General features: G+C 43.1%; 1 protein-coding gene across 1 annotated transcript in view; it reads left to right on the top strand.

Annotated features, from left to right (window-relative positions):
- Positions 1 to 2,407: 2,407 nt before the first annotated feature.
- SLCO5A1 (solute carrier organic anion transporter family member 5A1) overlaps positions 2,408 to 17,261 on the top strand; it is a 300,952-nt gene continuing 286,098 nt past the window's right edge. The window contains exon 1 of the mRNA XM_078441935.2: positions 2,408 to 2,476. The gene's annotated coding sequence lies outside the window, so the exon portion shown is untranslated. The remainder of the gene's footprint in view (positions 2,477 to 17,261) is intronic.

The following is a 17,261-nucleotide window of genomic DNA, read 5'->3' as shown; positions in this document are numbered from 1 at the left end:
AATGCTGGTGTTATTTTGATAGGGACCTGCCCTGACATTTTTTAACACAACATACAGGGGTATCTGGGTGGTTCAGTCAGTTAAGTGTCTGACTCTTGGTTTCTGCTCATGTCATGATCTCACAGTCTGTGGGTTCAAGCCCCACATTGGGCTCTGTGCTAACAGCAGGGAGCCTACCTGGGATTCTTTCTCCCCTCTCTCTGCCCCTCCCCTGCTTGCTCTCTCTCTCAGTTTCTCTCAACATAAATAAACAAATAAAAATAATTTAAACACAGCATACATTATATTGGAAGCAAAGCCTACATTTCTATTCTACTTCCCACCCCTCCCTACCCCCACTCAGTCCATTATTTTGTAAGCAGAGTACTAGCCTTGCAATACTGCAATACTGCCAAAATATACCTATTTTTACGTATCGAGGAACCTACCTCCTATTTTATGATGGGAAGATGGTATAATAATTAAAAGCATAGGGGCATCTGGCTCAATCAGTTAAGCATTTGACTTCCCCTCAGGTCTTGATCTCATGGTTTGTGAGTCCAAGCCCCTCATTGGGCTCTCTGCTGTTATCACAAAGCCCACTTCAGATCCTCTGTCCTCCCTCTCTGCCCCTCCCTGCCTCTCTCAAAAACAAATAAGCGTGGGGCGCCTGGGTGGCTCAGTCGGTTGAACGTCCGACTTCGGCCCAGGTCAGGATCTTGCGGTCCGCGAGTTCGAGCCCCGCGTCGGGCTCTGGGCTGGTGGCTCAGAGCCTGGAGCCTGCTTCCGATTCTGTGTCTCCCTCTCTCTCTGCCCCTCCCCCGTTCATGCTCTGTCTCTCTCTGTCTGAAAAATAAATAAACGTTAAAAAAAAAAATTAAAAAAAAACATAGACATTAGAGATCGATATAATTAACTGTATGATTTGGGGCAGCAGACTTCTCTGAGCTCAATTTTGTAAAATGAGGATAATAATTCCTATCACACAGGCTTTTTGTGTGGATTAAATAAGATATTTTGTAAGTACTCAGAACAACATCTGGTTCAAATATAGTAGTGTCTTTGTCACTAACTGCATGATTGATACTATTTAAGTACTTTTTGAAAATGAGGTAATAGTTCATGTTTATTTTTATTTTTTGAATGTTTATTTATTTTGAGAGAGAGAGTGAGCGAACAGGGGAGGGGGAGAACAGGTGGGGCTCAATCAGCATTAAGAGTCAGACGTTAACCAACTGAGCCACCCAGGCACCCTGGGTTATAGTTTAGTTTTAAATATTTACACACTCTAACTAAAATTTTACCGTCAAAAAGTAGTATTTTGGGGCACCTGGCTGGCTCAGTCTGTGGAGCATGCGACTCAGGTTCTCAGGGTTGTGGGTTTGAGCCCCACATTGGGTACAGAAATTACTTAAAAATGAAATCTTTAAAAAAATGAAAAAGGTAATGTTTTATACGCCAGGTCCTGTTCTCAATACTTGATGGTGGGTTCATTATCATCCCTGTTGTCCAGATGAGGAACTTGAAGCACAGAGAGAAAAAGCAGTTTGCCCAAGTGTGGTGAGAGCTCTGACTCTTACACGGGCAATGCCACTGCAGATTTCAATGTTTAAATTTTTTGAATAGGTAGGAATAGGAAAATAAAATATATATGTGAGTAATAAAAATATACAATTAGGGGTGCCTGGGTGGCTCAGTCGGTTACGTGTCCAACTTCAGATTCTGCTTCAGATTCTGTCTCCCTCTCTCTGCCTTTCCCCTACTTGTGCTCTCTCTCTCTCAAATAAGTAAATAAATTTAAAAAAGGAAGGAGAAAGGAAGAAAATGCAAGGTGGTATGTATCTAGATCCCTGTCTTATGAAGGCTCAGCCACAGGCACTTTTCTAGGAAGGCTATACAACAATGCTATGTTTTAGAAAATATCTCAGAAGGTGAAATGGAGAGGATCTCAATCTGTGCCTATGGGAAGTTAACTTCTGCACCCCTTGGCCCCTTGGACAACTACTGAGGAAGCCCTGCAGCCTGATGCTTCAGACGAGTCTGGAAATTGTGAAAGGAGCCAGTGAGTTTGGTGGCCAAGGACTCCAGGGTCGGGCCTGAGCCAGGTGAACCAAGGCGGCATGAAAAGAGGTGTCCGGTAGACCAGCTGGGAGATTTATCCTGTCTGATGGTGAAGAAGTTATTTAACCTCTTTTTGTTCACTTTCCAAACCTTGAAATTAGGAATAATATCAGCCTTTTAGGACCACTGTGGAAATGAAATAAAACAATGATTATAGTGATGATAGATGACATACGGTAAAAGCATCTAACATTTCCTGAGCATATCCTATGTATGCTCCAGGCATGGTGCTAAGCACTGTGCATTAACTGCCTTATAAAATCAAAACAATAATCTTATGAGGTCATATTTTTGTCTTCATCCACAGATGAGGAAACGAAGGTTAAAAAAGTTTGCACAGCTAGTGAGTGGCAGAGCCCAGATGTGAATTCTAAGTGTGAGTGACTAATGACTGTAAATACGTAATTAGTACGTCGTCTCACATTTGTTAATTCATTCGTTCATTCATTCTTTCACCAAATGTTTTTTGAAAACCTTCGCTGTGTCACATGTGTTCTGGGTGGGTGGTATATGTGAGTGTCAAAACCCAAACCCTTGCGCCCATGAAGCTTAAATTCTAGTGGTGGGGAGTGGGGGAGACATTCACTGGAGAACAGACATGGTAAAAAGGTAAATGTGTTATGTCAGAAAGCAAGTGCTTTGGAGGTTAAGCAAGGTCGGGAAGACTAGGGGTACAGACAGGTGGTAATTTGACCTAAGGCGGTCAGGGCAGGCCTCAAGGTAAGGGAGTCATGGGTGGGTATCTGGGGAGGAGCCTTCCAGTCTGAGGAGCAGGTGCACTAAGTCTTAAGAGCACAATGTGTCTGTGACAGAGGGACAGCAAGGGGGCGGGCTGGTGGGAGCAGAGGCAGGGAGAATGATAGGATAGAGGAGTGGGGGTGAGGAATGTGAGGTGGCGGACCATACAGTCTTGGAGGGCCTTGGAGGCCATCAGAAGGGCTGAGCTTGCACTGTGAGCGATGCAGGGCACACTGTAATGCTATATAATGTAAAAGCACTTGTTGCCTCAAAGCATTCATGACAATTGCAATCTTTTCATGGTCTTCTGGCCTCACACAGCACTGAATCTGCTCTTGCTAAAATCATTAATAAACTCCTAATTGGCAAATGTGCATACACCTTTAAAATCTTATCAGCTCTGTTGCATTTGGCTTCTACCTGACATTCTGACAAAGCATATGTCCTTATGTATTTAAGATCCTATATATAATAGCTTAAATGCAAAATGATCATAAGCTGTATCCCTGTGTTGAACATTTTAAAATGTGTGATTAGAGTCAGATTGTGAAACATTGCATAGGTAGAGACTTTGCAGATCAAAACAGCGATCTTGACCCCAGGTATGGCGTGTTCAAACTTTGTATTAACTGTGGCTTTAGGGAAATTAGTAAATAGTTTGAGTTTTATTTTCCTCATCTTCAAAAGATTATTGTGAGTGGCTTATTGTTATACCTATTCTGCAGATGGGCAAACAAGTCCAGATAGATTGAGGAACCCACTTCCTATTCCCCATCTGAGCAAAGACAAAAATTCATCCATACCTGTGAAAACTGGGGAGCCTGGCGGTCACCCGGGCTTCTATAGAGCACCATCCCAGCTCTGCAAAGGGGGGCTAAGGCAAGCTCATGGGACCAGAATTCTCTTTCAAAATGACTTGTGATCCACTCTAACTTACAGATAAAAGCACCGTTGAAGCCCAGAGGTCTACAACTCTAGAAAATCATGGCTATAATCATTTTCCTGTGGCCTAGAAAATGGAAAAGCAGATGTAACCAAAGATTAATCTTGGCTATTTAAAATATAATGGCATATATTAATATCTATAAAACTTCTAGTATTGACCAATACATCTTTCTGGTGCCTTCTTAAATATAGTCCCTGGTGCATCCTTAAGATACTAGTAAAATTTACATTAATGTAACTAGAGTGACAGATTTTAAGTTATGAAGGTGTTATGAATTGGGGGAAAGCAGAAATTACTGAAGAAAATAAAAGAAAAGCTGACACATAAATAAAATCAAGATCTGGTTATTTGGGGGAAAAAACATAGCAAATAGAGAAAACTGACCAAGATAAAAATAAAAAGAAATGCCAATTAGAAAAACATTAGGAGTAAGAAATAAATCCTGGGGCACCTGGGTGGCTCAGTCGGTTGGGCATCTGACTTCAGCTCAGGTCATGAGCTCACAGTCCGTGAGTTCAAGCCCTGCATCCGGCCCTGTGCTGACAGCTCAGAGCCTGGAGCCTGCTTCAGATTCTGTGTCTCCCTCTCTCTCTCTGCCCCTCTCCTTCTCATGCTCTGTCTCTGTCTCAAAAATAAGTAAAAACAGGGGCGCCTGGGTGGCTCAGTCGGTTAAGCGTCCAACTTCAACTCAGGTCACCATCTTGTGGTCTGTGAGTTTGAGCCCCACATCGGGCTCTGGGCTGATGGCTCAGAGCCTGGAGCCTGCTTCGGATTCTGTGTCTCCCTCTCTCTCGGACCCTCCCCCGTTCATGCTCTGTCTCTCTCTGTCTCAAAAATAAATAAACGTTAAAAAAAAAATTAAAAAAAGATAAGTAAAAACATTAAAAAAAATTTAAAAAAAAGAAAGAAATCCTGAAAAGGATTTTTTTCACAAACTCTGAAAAGATGAAAAAATGAATAAATCTGAAAATATGTACCATTGAATATAAAAATATTCTTTGAGTATATTCTATGAATATATAAATTACCAAAGCTGTTTTAAGAAGTGGATGAAAACTTGAATAGGTCAATAACTTCAGAAGAAACTGAACATGTTGCCAAAGATCTATTTCTTAAAAAGTCATGAGGTTTTACAGGTGTTGTGTGTCTGTGCAACCTTCAAGGCACAGATGATTCCTGTCATTTATATGGTTTTCAGGAGCACCTGGGTGGCTCAGTTGGTTAAGCATCTGACTTCAGCTCAGGTCGTGATCTTGCAGTCTGTGGGTTTGAGCCCTGTGTCGGGCTCTGTGCTGATGGCTGGGAGCCTGGAGTCTGCTTTGGATTCTATGTCTCCCTCTGTCTGCTCCTCTCCTCCTGGCACTGACTCTCTCTCAAAAATAAATAAATATTAAAAATAAATAAATACCTAAAATGGTTCCAAATCATAAGAAAGGTTGGAAAAGTTCCCAAAGTCCTGAGAGAAAAGACATAAATGGTAGTCTAGAAGTTCGATACTTGTCCGGATCTGGTTAGAAAATATTAGCATCATCTATACATCACTGAGTTTCCTAAGGAACCAGAGCCGGCACAATTTTATCATGGTGGCACGGGCAAAAATGTGGCAGAGAGTTCAGTTTGCACTACCCACGTAAAAAGCAGTCCTTAGCACAAGATGTGGCAGGAGATGAAGCCAACCTCCCCCATCCTGGGGGCTCTGCTCCCCTTCCTGGATCACGTGCCTGCAAGAACTTCCTTTTTTGCAAAGAGTGCGGGGAAGCGCCACGCATCTTGATCTGAAATCCTCAAATTAACACTTGATGGAAGTGGTACAGTTTCTTTCTTCCATCCTGCTTACTATCTTTCTTCACTCTCATTTTTTAAAAAACTTGTAGACCACACTTTATTTTCACACTTTTTAATTTTATTTATTGTATTGTATTTAAGTTTATTTTTGAGAGAGAGAGTGCATGAGCGAGGGAGAGGCAGAGAGAGGGGGAGACAGAGAATCCCAGTCAGGCTGTGCCCTGTCAGAGCAAAGCCCAATTGGGGGCCCGGACCCCATGAGAACCTGGGATCCTGACCTGAGCCGAAACTAGGAGTCAGACATGCGACCGACTGAGCCACTCAGGTGCCCCATATTTTCACACTTTATTTTAAAAGTTATACTCCTGGGGCGCCTGGGTGGCTCAGTCGGTTAAGTGTCCGACTTCAGCTCAGGTCACGATCTCGCGGTCTGTGAGTTCGAGCCCCACGTCGGGCTCTGGGCTGATGGCTCAGAGCCTGGAGCCTGCTTCCAGTTCTGTGTCTCCCTCTCTCTCTGCCCCTCCCCCGTTCATGCTCTGTCTCTCTCTGTCTCAAAAATAAATAAACGTTAAAAAAAAATTTAAAAAAAAAAGTTATACTCCTTTCATTATTGAACAAAGCATCTGTGCGTATGTTTAGGATTTATTTTTCTTGATCAAAGAATGTTTTCATTTTGGACTCTAAGTTCAGAATCTACATAGTTTGTATTCACTGCAGCAGCATGAATTTTTTTTTATTGTGATAAAACACACATAACATAAAATGTATTATTTGAATCATTTTTATTATTACTTTAATTGTGGCAAAATACACATAACATAAAATTTAGCATCTTAACTCATTTTAAGTGTGCAGTTCAGTGGCTTGAAGTACATTTACACTGTGGTGCATCTAACACCAGGATTCATCTCTAGAACTTTTTTCTCTTGCAAAACTGTAACTTTGTATTCATCAAGCAATAACTTCCTATTCAATCGCCCCCCTAGCCCCGGCAACCACCATTCCACTTTCTTTCTCTATGAGTTTGACTACTCTAGGTACCTCATGTAAATGGAATCATACAGTATTTATTGTTTTGTAACTGGCTTATTTCACTTTGTATAACATCTTCAAGGGCCATCCTTCTTCTAGCACGTGTCAAAATTTCATTCCTTGTTAAGGCTGGATGATATTCCATCGTATGTATATACCATATTCTGCTTCACAGACACTTGGGTTTTTCCACCTTCTGGCTGTTGTAAATAATTATGCCATGAACATGGGTATACAAATATCTTCTTGAGACCTTGTTTTTAAATCTTTTGGGTGATTGTAACCATTTTTAAAAATTAGTTATTTAATTATTTAATTTACATCCAAGTTAGTTAGCATATAGTGCAATAATGATTTCAGGAATAGAATCCAATGACTCATCCCCTCCATAGAACACTCAGTGCTCAGAACAAATGTCCTCCCCAGTGCCTCTTGCCCATTTAGCCATCCCCCCATCCACAACCCATCCAGCAACCCTCAGTTCTCTATATTTAAGAGTCTCTTATGTTTTGTCCCCCTCCCTGTTTTTGTATTATTTTTGCTTCCCTTCCGTTATGTTCATCTGCTTTGTATTTTAAGTTCCACGTGAGTGAAGTCATATGATATTTGTTTTTCTCTGACTAATTTCGCTTAGCATAATACCCTATACTTCCATCCATGTAGTTGCAAATGGCAAGATTTCATTCTTTTTAATTGCCAAGTAATACTCCATTGTATATATATACCACATCTTCTTTATCCATCCATCCATCGATGGACATTTGGGCTCTTTCCATACTTTGGCTATTGTCGATAGCACTGCTATAAACATTGGGGTGCGTGTGCCCCTTCTCACTGTAGCCATTTTTAAGTATACCTACTCAGTGGCACTAAGTACATTCAGATTTTGTGCAAGCATCACCACCATTCTGCTCCATAAATTTTTCGTCTTCCTTCTAACATTTTTTTAAGGTATTCATTTATCTATCTATCTATCTATCTATCTGTCTACCCAACTAGGGCTCAAACTCATGACCTGACATGAAGAGTCACCTGCTCCTCCAACTAGCCAGCCACGCACCCCCTACTTGGCATTTTTAATGAACACCAATTCTAGGCCAAGCAGGTGATGCTGGAGACAAACGATGAGCAAGATAAAATTGCCCCCAGACTCTCAAAACACTGGCAGGAAAACATTTCATTTCAAAGCTACAGCTTTTCCGTTTTGGCAAAGGATGGGCTTGAATTCATCTTTTGGCCTGAGAGTTTCGTGGTTTGGATAAATCACCTGAATCGAGTGCATACAAACACATTATTCAAAAGTGTAAATTGCCTTGGCCATAATGTAAATGACTGTTTTCAGTCCTTATCTGTGGGTTGGTTACCTTCTCACTCCCGCCCCTTTAAAAAAATCTCTCCCCTTCTCAACTCGGTGGATTCTCCACGGTCCTCCCATCCTCATGGCCCCTGTTTTAATTTTTTTTTTTTTTTTTAACCGTTTATTTATTTTTGAGACAGAGAGAGACAGAGCATGAACGGGGGAGGGTCAGAGAGAGAGGGAGACACAGCATGTGAAACAGGCTCCAGGCTCTGAGCAGTCAGCACAGAGCCCGACGCGGGGCTTGAACTCACGGACCGCGAGATCGTGACCTGAGCCGAAGCCGGACGCTCAACCGACTGAGCCACCCAGGCGCCCCTCATGGCCCCTGTTTTAAATGTTGTATGGCCCCCAAGCTTTTCTCTTCTCTGCCTGTCTGCACAGTCTCTAGAGATCTCACTCACCCCCTCGACTTCGAATACCACATTTATGCATTTGGTTCCCAAACCTACCTTTCCAGTCTAGACTGCCTATTAGCTCTTTTTCATCTGCATGTCCCGCAGGCACATCAAGGCTAGAAGGGCCCACAGTGTCCATCACCCCATCTCAAGTCACAGCACCCGCCTACCCGGATGCCAAGTTGGAAATAAAGGGCTCATTCTTGATCCCTACCTTCCACTCCCTTGGACACAATGTCTGCTCCCCTCAGTTCTATCTTCTGTATCCTTTAAACTGGCCCACTTGTCTCCACCGTACTGCCGACACATAGTCTGAACCCCTCTGCGTTCTCCTGTTGTTGGGATAGCTTCTGGATCGATAACCCTCCCCCCACTCCCTTCTCACACAGCAGCCTGGCCTTTGAAAAGCACAAACCAGATTTTGACACTCCACTGCTTAGAGCCCTTCAGTGGCATTCCCGTTGTTCTTAGGAAAAGTCCAGTTGCTTTAACACGTGCACAGAGCCCAGCCTGATCTGGCTCCTGCTGGCCTTTGTAGCCTCATGTGGAGCCCTGTCTCCTTTCCTGTGACTCTGTGATCCAGGTACACTGCTCATTTCCCATGTATTCCCTCTTCCCTGGGGCTGAATGGTCTCCTCCCTTCCATCCCCTCCACTCTCTTTGCCAAGTCAACTTAGTTTTAGTTTTCAGCTTACATGCCTCTTCCTCCAGGAAGCCTTCCCTGCCACTCCCACTTCCCCTCCACACAAAGGTTGGGTCACTCCTTACATCGTTTATTGTATATGGCATGGAGAAGGCATGAATTAGCAGGATGTGTGCGGGGCAAACTGAGAAGCCTGCTGTTGCTGGCAATGCAAAGGGCAGGGTGGCAGTGGGAACAGAAGGGCCTGTAGCGGCTGTGATGGGAAGACCTGAGAAGACAGAAGAGTGATGGGCGTGGGCTTTGGGAAGAGACAGACATGGGTTAGAACGGTGACTTAGCCACCCTCATTAGGAAAGTGATATTTATTTATTTTTAGGGAAGTGATTTGAGGCAAGTTATCCATTTTCTCTACGCTTTAGTATTTTAGATTTAACATGAGGCTTAAACGAAGTGATGGTTTAGAAAGGATGCAGGGGGTTAGGACAAGTTGCCAATGCTCTCGGGCCTTTTGGGGGATCAGGTCTGGCTTGAGGCTGGCTGTGTGGATTTGGGAGCTGTCAGCATATGGGCAAAAGTTAAAATCAGAAGGAAGCTGAGGCTGCCAAGGGGGTGTGTGGAGAGGAATGTGTAAGAGAAGATGGGCTTGGATGCTGGGGAGCCCCAGCATCTACACAGGGGGCACCAAGCCCCGCCTGGCACACAGCAGGCACCCAGTACACTTTATTTGTAGACCTGTGGACGAAATGACTAGATTCTTCTGATGGAATCTTAGTCCTTTTCACTTATTTCCCCAAATTCTGGCCTTTTGGCAAAAGAAGACATTTCCCAGTAGCCCAGTGGATGGGAGACTTTGCGTCTTTCTTGAAGGAGTTAGCAGTTCTCTGGATTGATAGCTTATCTATGGATGGACTCCTAGTCAGAGGCAGGAATAAGGGGAGAGCTCAAATGTCTAGCTTTCCTTCTGTTATTCCACAGGGAGCAGATATCTCAGGCTGTGACTCCTGACAGCCAATTCCAGGATGCCAGGCCCCTGCATGAGCTCATGCAGTCCTCAAGCTGTGCCTTGGTGACAGGCATTGTTATGACTTCCATTAAAAAGAAAAGGCAGAGGGGCACCTGGGTGGCTCAGTCAGTTAAGCGTCCCACTCTATCTTGGCTCAGGTGACGTTCTCAGAGTTCTGTTCCTGAGATCGAGCCCCGAGTCAGGCTCTGCACTGACAGTATGGAGCCTACTTGGGATTCTCTCTCTCCTCCTCTCTCTGCCCCTCCCCCACTCTTTCTCAAACTCTCTCCCTTTCTCAAAATAAATAAATAAGCTTAAAAAAGAAAAAGAAAAGGCAAATCACAATTTTTGCTTGTTCCTTATATCTTTAACTATAATTCAAGGGGTGCCTGGGTGGTTCAGTCGGTTAAGTGTCAGACTCTTGATTTCATCTCGGGTCATGATCTCACGTTGGTGAGATCGAGCCCCACCCAGCTCTGTGCTGACAGCATGGAGCCTGCTTGGGATTCTCTCTTTCCCTCTCTCTCTCTCTCTCTCTGCCCCATTCCCCACTGGTAATCTCCCTCTCTCTCAAAATAATTAAACATTTGAAAAAATATTTATTTAAGTAATCTCTACACCCACCGTGGGGCTTGAACTCATGACCCCAAGATCAAGAATCACATGCTTTCTGGACTGAGCTAGCCAGGCACACTTATTCCTTAAACTTTAGGATTTCATGTGATTTGGGGGAAAATTGAAGGGTTGAAGTTAGACCAGGCTTTGAAAGTGATGGAGGGAAGTAGAATTGAGACCAAGGCATGAAACTATCATTGTGGGGATGTCATTTTTGTACAGATCTCTGTAACTGGGAGAAGATGGGTTTAAATCAGTCGTATTTTTTTTTTTTTTTAAGTTTATTTATTTTGAGAGCGGGGAGGGGTAGAGAAAGAGAGAGGGAGAGATTGAGAATCCCAAGAAGGCTCTGTGAGAGCCCAGACAAAACTCAAACTCACAAACCGTGAGGTCATGACCTGAGCCGAAATCAAGAGTCCGATGTTTAACCAACCAAGCCACCCAGGTGCCCTGAAATCAGTTGTATTTCTAAAGTGGTTTTCAAAGTGGGGTTCCTGGACCACCACTATCAGCATCACCTGGGGAAATGTAAATTCTCTAGCCCCACCCAGACTACTGAATCAGACACTCTGGCCGTGGGGCCAATAATGTGTGTTTTTATAAGCCCTTCAGGTGATTCCGAGATCTAGAACTATATTCTCCAGTACTGTAGTCATTAACTACATGTGGCTAATGAGCACTTGAAATGTAGCTAGTCTGAATTTACATGTGCTGTAAGTGTAAAATACACACCAGATTTCAAAAGTTTCATCTGGAAAAAGAAAGCACAAAGGGCTGGCTCAGGCGGTAGGCAACTCTTGATCTCAGGGTTGTAAGTTTGAGCCCCACGTGGGTATAGAGATCACTTAAAAATAAAGTCTTTAAAAAAAAAAAAAAGCACAATATCTTGTCCATTGTTGGATGAATGGATAAAGAAAATATGGAGGATTATATATACCCCCCCCCACACACACACAGTAGAATATTATTCAGCCATGAAGAGAAGAAAATCTTGCCATTTGTGACAATATGGAAGGACCTTGAGGGCATTATGATGAGTGAAATTAGACAGAGAAAGACAAATACTGTATGATCTCACTTATATGTGGAATCTAATAAGGCTGACCTCAGAAACAGAGTAGAATGGTGGCTGCCAAGGGCTGGGGGTGAGGAAATGGGAAGATGTTGGTCAAGGATGCAAACTTGCGCTTTTAACCTGAATAAATTCTGGCGATCTAATGTACAGCATGATGAGTTCTTGACGCTGTTTTATTATTTTCTTGAAAGTTGCTAAGAAAATAGATCTTACTTGTTCTCAACTCACACACATAAAGATGACGGGATGGAGGCATTAACTAACATTATTGTGGGGACCGCTGGCTGCCTCAGTCGGTTAAGTGTCTGACTTCAACTCAGGTCATGATCTCATGGTTTGTGAGTTTGAGCCCCGAATTGGGCTCTGTACACCTGGAATCTGCTTCACATTCTGTGTCTCCCTCTCTTTCTGACCCTCCCCTGCCCCCCCAAAAGTAAAACAAAGAACCCTAACATTATTGTGGTAAGCATTTCACAATATATACATGTATTAAATCATCACACTGTACACCTTAAACTTACAGTGTTATATGTCGATTATATCTCAATAAAGCTGGAGGGTGGAAAGCACAGTATCTCATTAACAATTTTATATTGGTTACACATTACAAGAACATTTTTGATGGTTTGGATTATAAAACATATGCTATCAAAATTAATTTCACTTGCTAATTTTTAAATTTTTGAATGTGGCTACTGGAAAATTTAAAATACTTCAATTGGATAATGCTGGCTTAGAATATTGGAACATTCCCTCAGTGGTAAGGAACTCCGTTCAGAGTTTGGGTTTAGGGGAGAGGAGTTTCTTGTTACCTCTTTTGTCGGTCATCATCACCATCACCATCATCACATTCTTTCTCTGGCCATGGGCAACACTTCCCTGATGTCCTGAATAATGGAGGTCCTGTGTTGTTAAATGCAAGGTCCCCAAACAGTATGGTCACATAGGACTGTGTCAGCAAGGAAGATGGCTGTGATTGGAGAGTGCGCGGTCTTCATAGACTATTAGTATATTCCTGTATTCCAATCTGGCTGCATGAAAAAGTAAGATTAAAAAAGAATAATAAAAAGATGGTTAAAAACCAGTAAGTTCTCTGTCTTGAAATAAAATTGCCTCCTTAGTTTGCCCTTGCACAGTTTAGCATCAGTGCCTTATTGATCAGAATTAGGAAGTTAATAAGGTTTGGGCTAATTAATCAGATGGGTAGGGACTGGAACTGCACTGCAAGGCTTAATCAAGTCATCAAAGCTCTCAAGCCATGAAAAGGTAATTAAAAGAAAAAGATGCCTGTTATATAGTAACAGGAGACCGGGAGAGGACAAGAGCAAGATAGAGAACCTCCATTTTCTTTTGTACATTTCCCTGGTATAAATCAGACCCAATGACCAGGGCACGTTGCTCAGCTTCCTATCAGAGAATTAAGTTGAATGAATTTATAAATCACCTCATTGGCTAATTTACTTGCCCTAGACCAAATGTCAATGAAACTATACTTATTTATAACAAGTTTTTTCTTTGCCAAGTTCCAGGGAGCTGAGTTCTTTAGGATAGTCCACAGTTGTCATTAATGACTGCAGCAATTGTGATTTACAAGCAACAAATAGTTTGGTTGTTGATTATTCAACAGATCCTGAGTACCTGTACTTGCAAACATTGTGCTAGGTGCTACTGTGGTTCTATACACTGTAGAGAGCTATTTATTCAAGTAAATTTTGCTGTATGGCAAATGGTGGAGATTCTTGGGGAATCTTTTCTAACCCCTGGGGTCTCCCTCAGTCTGTCCCCACACACCGCCTCCCTCAAAGCACTTACGAAACTTAAGTGGGAAAAGAATCAGGACAGTGTTGGTGGGGGGAGCTGGGGGCGGGGGAGAGGGGGAAGAGGTGGAGGGGAGGAGGAAGCCTGGAAGTAGAGGCAGACATTGTCGGATGTCATTGTGTGGGGAGTGGACTCTCTTGGCATGGAAAGATAAATTCTAAAGGAACTGAGGTTTGCAGCCATTCAGACTTACAGCTTCCTGAAGGTGTCAGCAAGGTACTGCTATATTTTGGGCGTGAACCCCGGGACCCTAAGAGAAGAGTCCATTGTGTTTATGAACCAGAAAACCTAGTGTCCTTGTCAAGAGCCTCACAGTGGAATGGGGAGAGCAGAAGCCAGATCCGAGATGGAGGGGGTGCAGGCCTCCTCTCTCCTCTTCCCTTCCTCTCCTGACATTCTCTTTTCCCTCCTCTCCCTTTCAGGACCTCTTGTGTCTGTGTGGGCCAGTTGAGCAAATTAACATCTGAATGTTCCCTCTTTTTCCTACCCCAGTCAAATCTCTGGTTCTTTGAGTTTCTCTAGTCTGCAATGCAATTTCTTCACATTAGCTAGGAGAAAATTCAGAAAGTAAATAAATAAAAGGAATGAGGGAGTTCTATCCTTAACAGGTTTTTTTTGTTTTGTTTTGTTTTGTTTTTTTATAATTAAGTAAGCTCCACGGCCAACATGGGGCTTGAACTCAGGACCCTGAGATCAAGAGCCTTATGCTCAGGGGTACCAGCTGAGACAGCCTGGTGCCCCTATCCTTGCCAGAGTTCAAAGTGTTATGTAAAACTTCAGTAAGTGAAACAGTATGGTATACTGATCAAGAATATAGGGGTGCCTGGGTGGCTCAGTCGGTTAAGCATCCGACTCCGGCTCAGGTCATGATCTCACACTCCATGAGTTTGAGCCCCGCATCGGGCTCTATGCTGGCAGCTCAGAGCCTGGAGCCTGCTTCAGATTCTGTGTCTTCCTCTCTCTCTGCCTCTCCCCTGCTCATGCTCTGTCTCAAAAATAAATAAAAACACTAAAAAAAAAATTAAAAAAAAAAAGAATATATAGATCAATGAAACACTACAGGGAGTACAGAAATACAGCAAAATTCATTTGAGAATTTAGTATGGTATAGGACAAAGGGGACATTTCAAGTCACTGAGGTAAAAAACAACTTAGTCAATAAATGATGTGGAGGTAACTAGCTTTCTCACCTCAAAATGAAATTCCAGATGAAGACGAGCATATGCAAGGGTGATAATTACTAATTTATTTGTAATAGAAAAAGATGGGAAATAACCCAAAATCTGTTGTAGGGTTAAATGATTTCTGGTAACTCAGGAATATTGGGCTGCCTGAAAAGGAAAAGGGTATGTTGATCAAATAATTTCAAGATGCTATATGTGGAAAAGAGTGTGCAAAACCACATGTAATCTACACATATACACGTATGCCTGTGTGTGCAAGGAAATATTCTAGACGGATACTGAAGAAACTAGGAGTGGTAGAGATAAATTCCACCCCACCAACCTCACCTGGAGGCTTTCTTTATGCGTAGCCATCTTTTTTTTTTTAAGTTGATTTATTTTTTGAGAGAGAGAGAGAGAGAGAGGGAGAGCACAAGCAGGGGAGGGGCAGAGAGAGTGGGAGACTCAAACTCACAAACTTTAATAAATTAATTACTTTTATTATTTGTTTTAACTCAGTAAGCAACATGCCCAACGTGGGGCTTGAACTCACAACCCCAAGGTCAAGAGTCGCATGTTCTACCAACCAAGACAGCCAGGCGCTCCCAAATTAATTTTAAAAAGCCTAGTTTAAAGAAGCTGTGAAAGAGGCTCAGTGCTTTCTAGTGACTTCTGGAGCAGTTTCAAAGTAGTGATGAGATTTGGGGGTGAAGAGGGACGCCTGACTGGCTCAGGTGGTAGAGCATGCTATTCTCGATCTCAGGGTGGTGAGGTCAAGCTCCATGTTTGACACAGAGCGTACTTAAGAAAATAAAAAGACTTGGGAGTGAGGATAAAACCAGAGTTTGGGTCCCCGCCTAAGCCTAAATCCTTGACGAGGTGTGTGGCTTATGAGCAAATATCCTTCCTGAGTATAACTTTTCTTTAACGGGAATAATAAGCCCTGATGTTTAGGTTTATTTTTGAAGGTCAAATGAATTAATATATATGTACAATTCATAGCATAATGCCCTACTCTTCATATGCATGAATGAACATTCCCCCCATTTTAAATAACTTCTTATGTCAAGGACCTGCCTCCCTCTCTACCCCATTTCAGAGATTTTTGTCAAACGTGGCTGTGAACTTTAGCTTCCGAAATCAGAAAACAAAATATTGGCATCTCTGGAGCTGGGTGGCCCAGTTCCTTTTTCTCAATCTTCCCGCACCTCTCCTGCCTTTACTTTCTTCCTGGTCCAGCTCAGATTTCCCGGATTTCCAATCACTCCCTTGCCAATGCCCTCTGCCCTTTCTCCTTTTGTCACATTCCCTAGGCAAAACCAAACACTGGGGGGGCCGTTCCAGGTCTGCCTTCCCCAAGCCTCGGTCTCCAACCTCACGTGAACCCTGACACGGCCTGGCCATTCTCTTTGCCCCATGAGCTTGCTTTCCCGCTCATCACAATTTTTATTTCAAACCTCCCCTCTCCTAAAACTTCTGGGCCTTTTCATGCCGTCAGCAAATGTGCCCCATCTCCAATTTCACAGAGAAAATGGAAGCCCGCAGAAGGGAATGCCTTCAAATTCTGGCCTGTCCCATGCTTAAATTACATTCTGCATGCACTCTGCCCTCCTACTCTCAGGACTAAAGGGAAATGTGTCCATTACTCCATCAAAAACGAATCCCAGACTCTGGATTAGATTTCTCCCTGCCTGCCTTCCTCCTCAGAATCAATGACTTCTTCCTCCTTCCCTTAACTCAAAACATTCTCCTGTGTCCCTATCTCAAGCAACAACAAGGACAATAACATTATCACCATTATTATCTATAACCTCCTCACCACCGCCAATTCTAAATCCTTCCTCTAAAACACACACAAAACAGACTCCAAGCTCTCCCTAGAATATCTCGTTTCTCCAGCTACCACCACCTCTCCCTTCCCTTTCATAACCAAATGTTCTGCAAGAATTTTGTACATTCACTGTCCCTACCTCCATACCTCCCACCTCTCTCCCTCCCCTCTGGCTTCTGCTCCCTCCTCTTCACTCAGAAGTTCTTGATAAGGATGTAGAGTTGTTCTGGTTGATAAAATGGACTCTTTCTGTGGACACCTGGGTGGCTCAGTCAGCTGAGTGTCCACTCTTGATTTTGGCTCAGGTCATGATCTCACAGTGAGTTCTAGCCCCACATCAGGCTCTGTGCTGTCAGTGCAGAGCCTGCTTGAGATGCTCTGTCTCCCTCTCTCCCCGCCCTTTCCCTGCTTATGCTCTCTCTTTCTCAAAAATAAATAAACATTTAAAATAATAATAAAAAGATGGCTTTTCTCTCAATAGTGTTTGTGTCTGTACGTGGAACACTTACATGTTCTCCCCTTGACTGCAGAAACGATCTTCTCATTTTCTTCATATCACTCTGACAGTCTTTCCCTTTATCAGCCTCAGTCCCTTGGTCTTTCACTGGAATGTTGGCATTCATGGCACTCTGCCTTCCCCCCACCCCTGTTCCTGCTGTACACACTCATCAAGGACAGTCCCATCAAGCTCTATGACTTCAAACACTATTTGCTGATGATTCTCTCATCTCTACCATCAGCCCAAATCTCTCTTGAA

This window comes from Panthera onca, chromosome F2, assembly GCF_046562875.1.
Source record: "Panthera onca isolate mPanOnc1 chromosome F2, mPanOnc1 haplotype 2, whole genome shotgun sequence".
Lineage (NCBI taxonomy): Eukaryota > Metazoa > Chordata > Mammalia > Carnivora > Felidae > Panthera > Panthera onca.
Note: the sequence above shows the minus strand (reverse complement) of the source record. Positions and strands in the feature narration are given on the sequence as shown.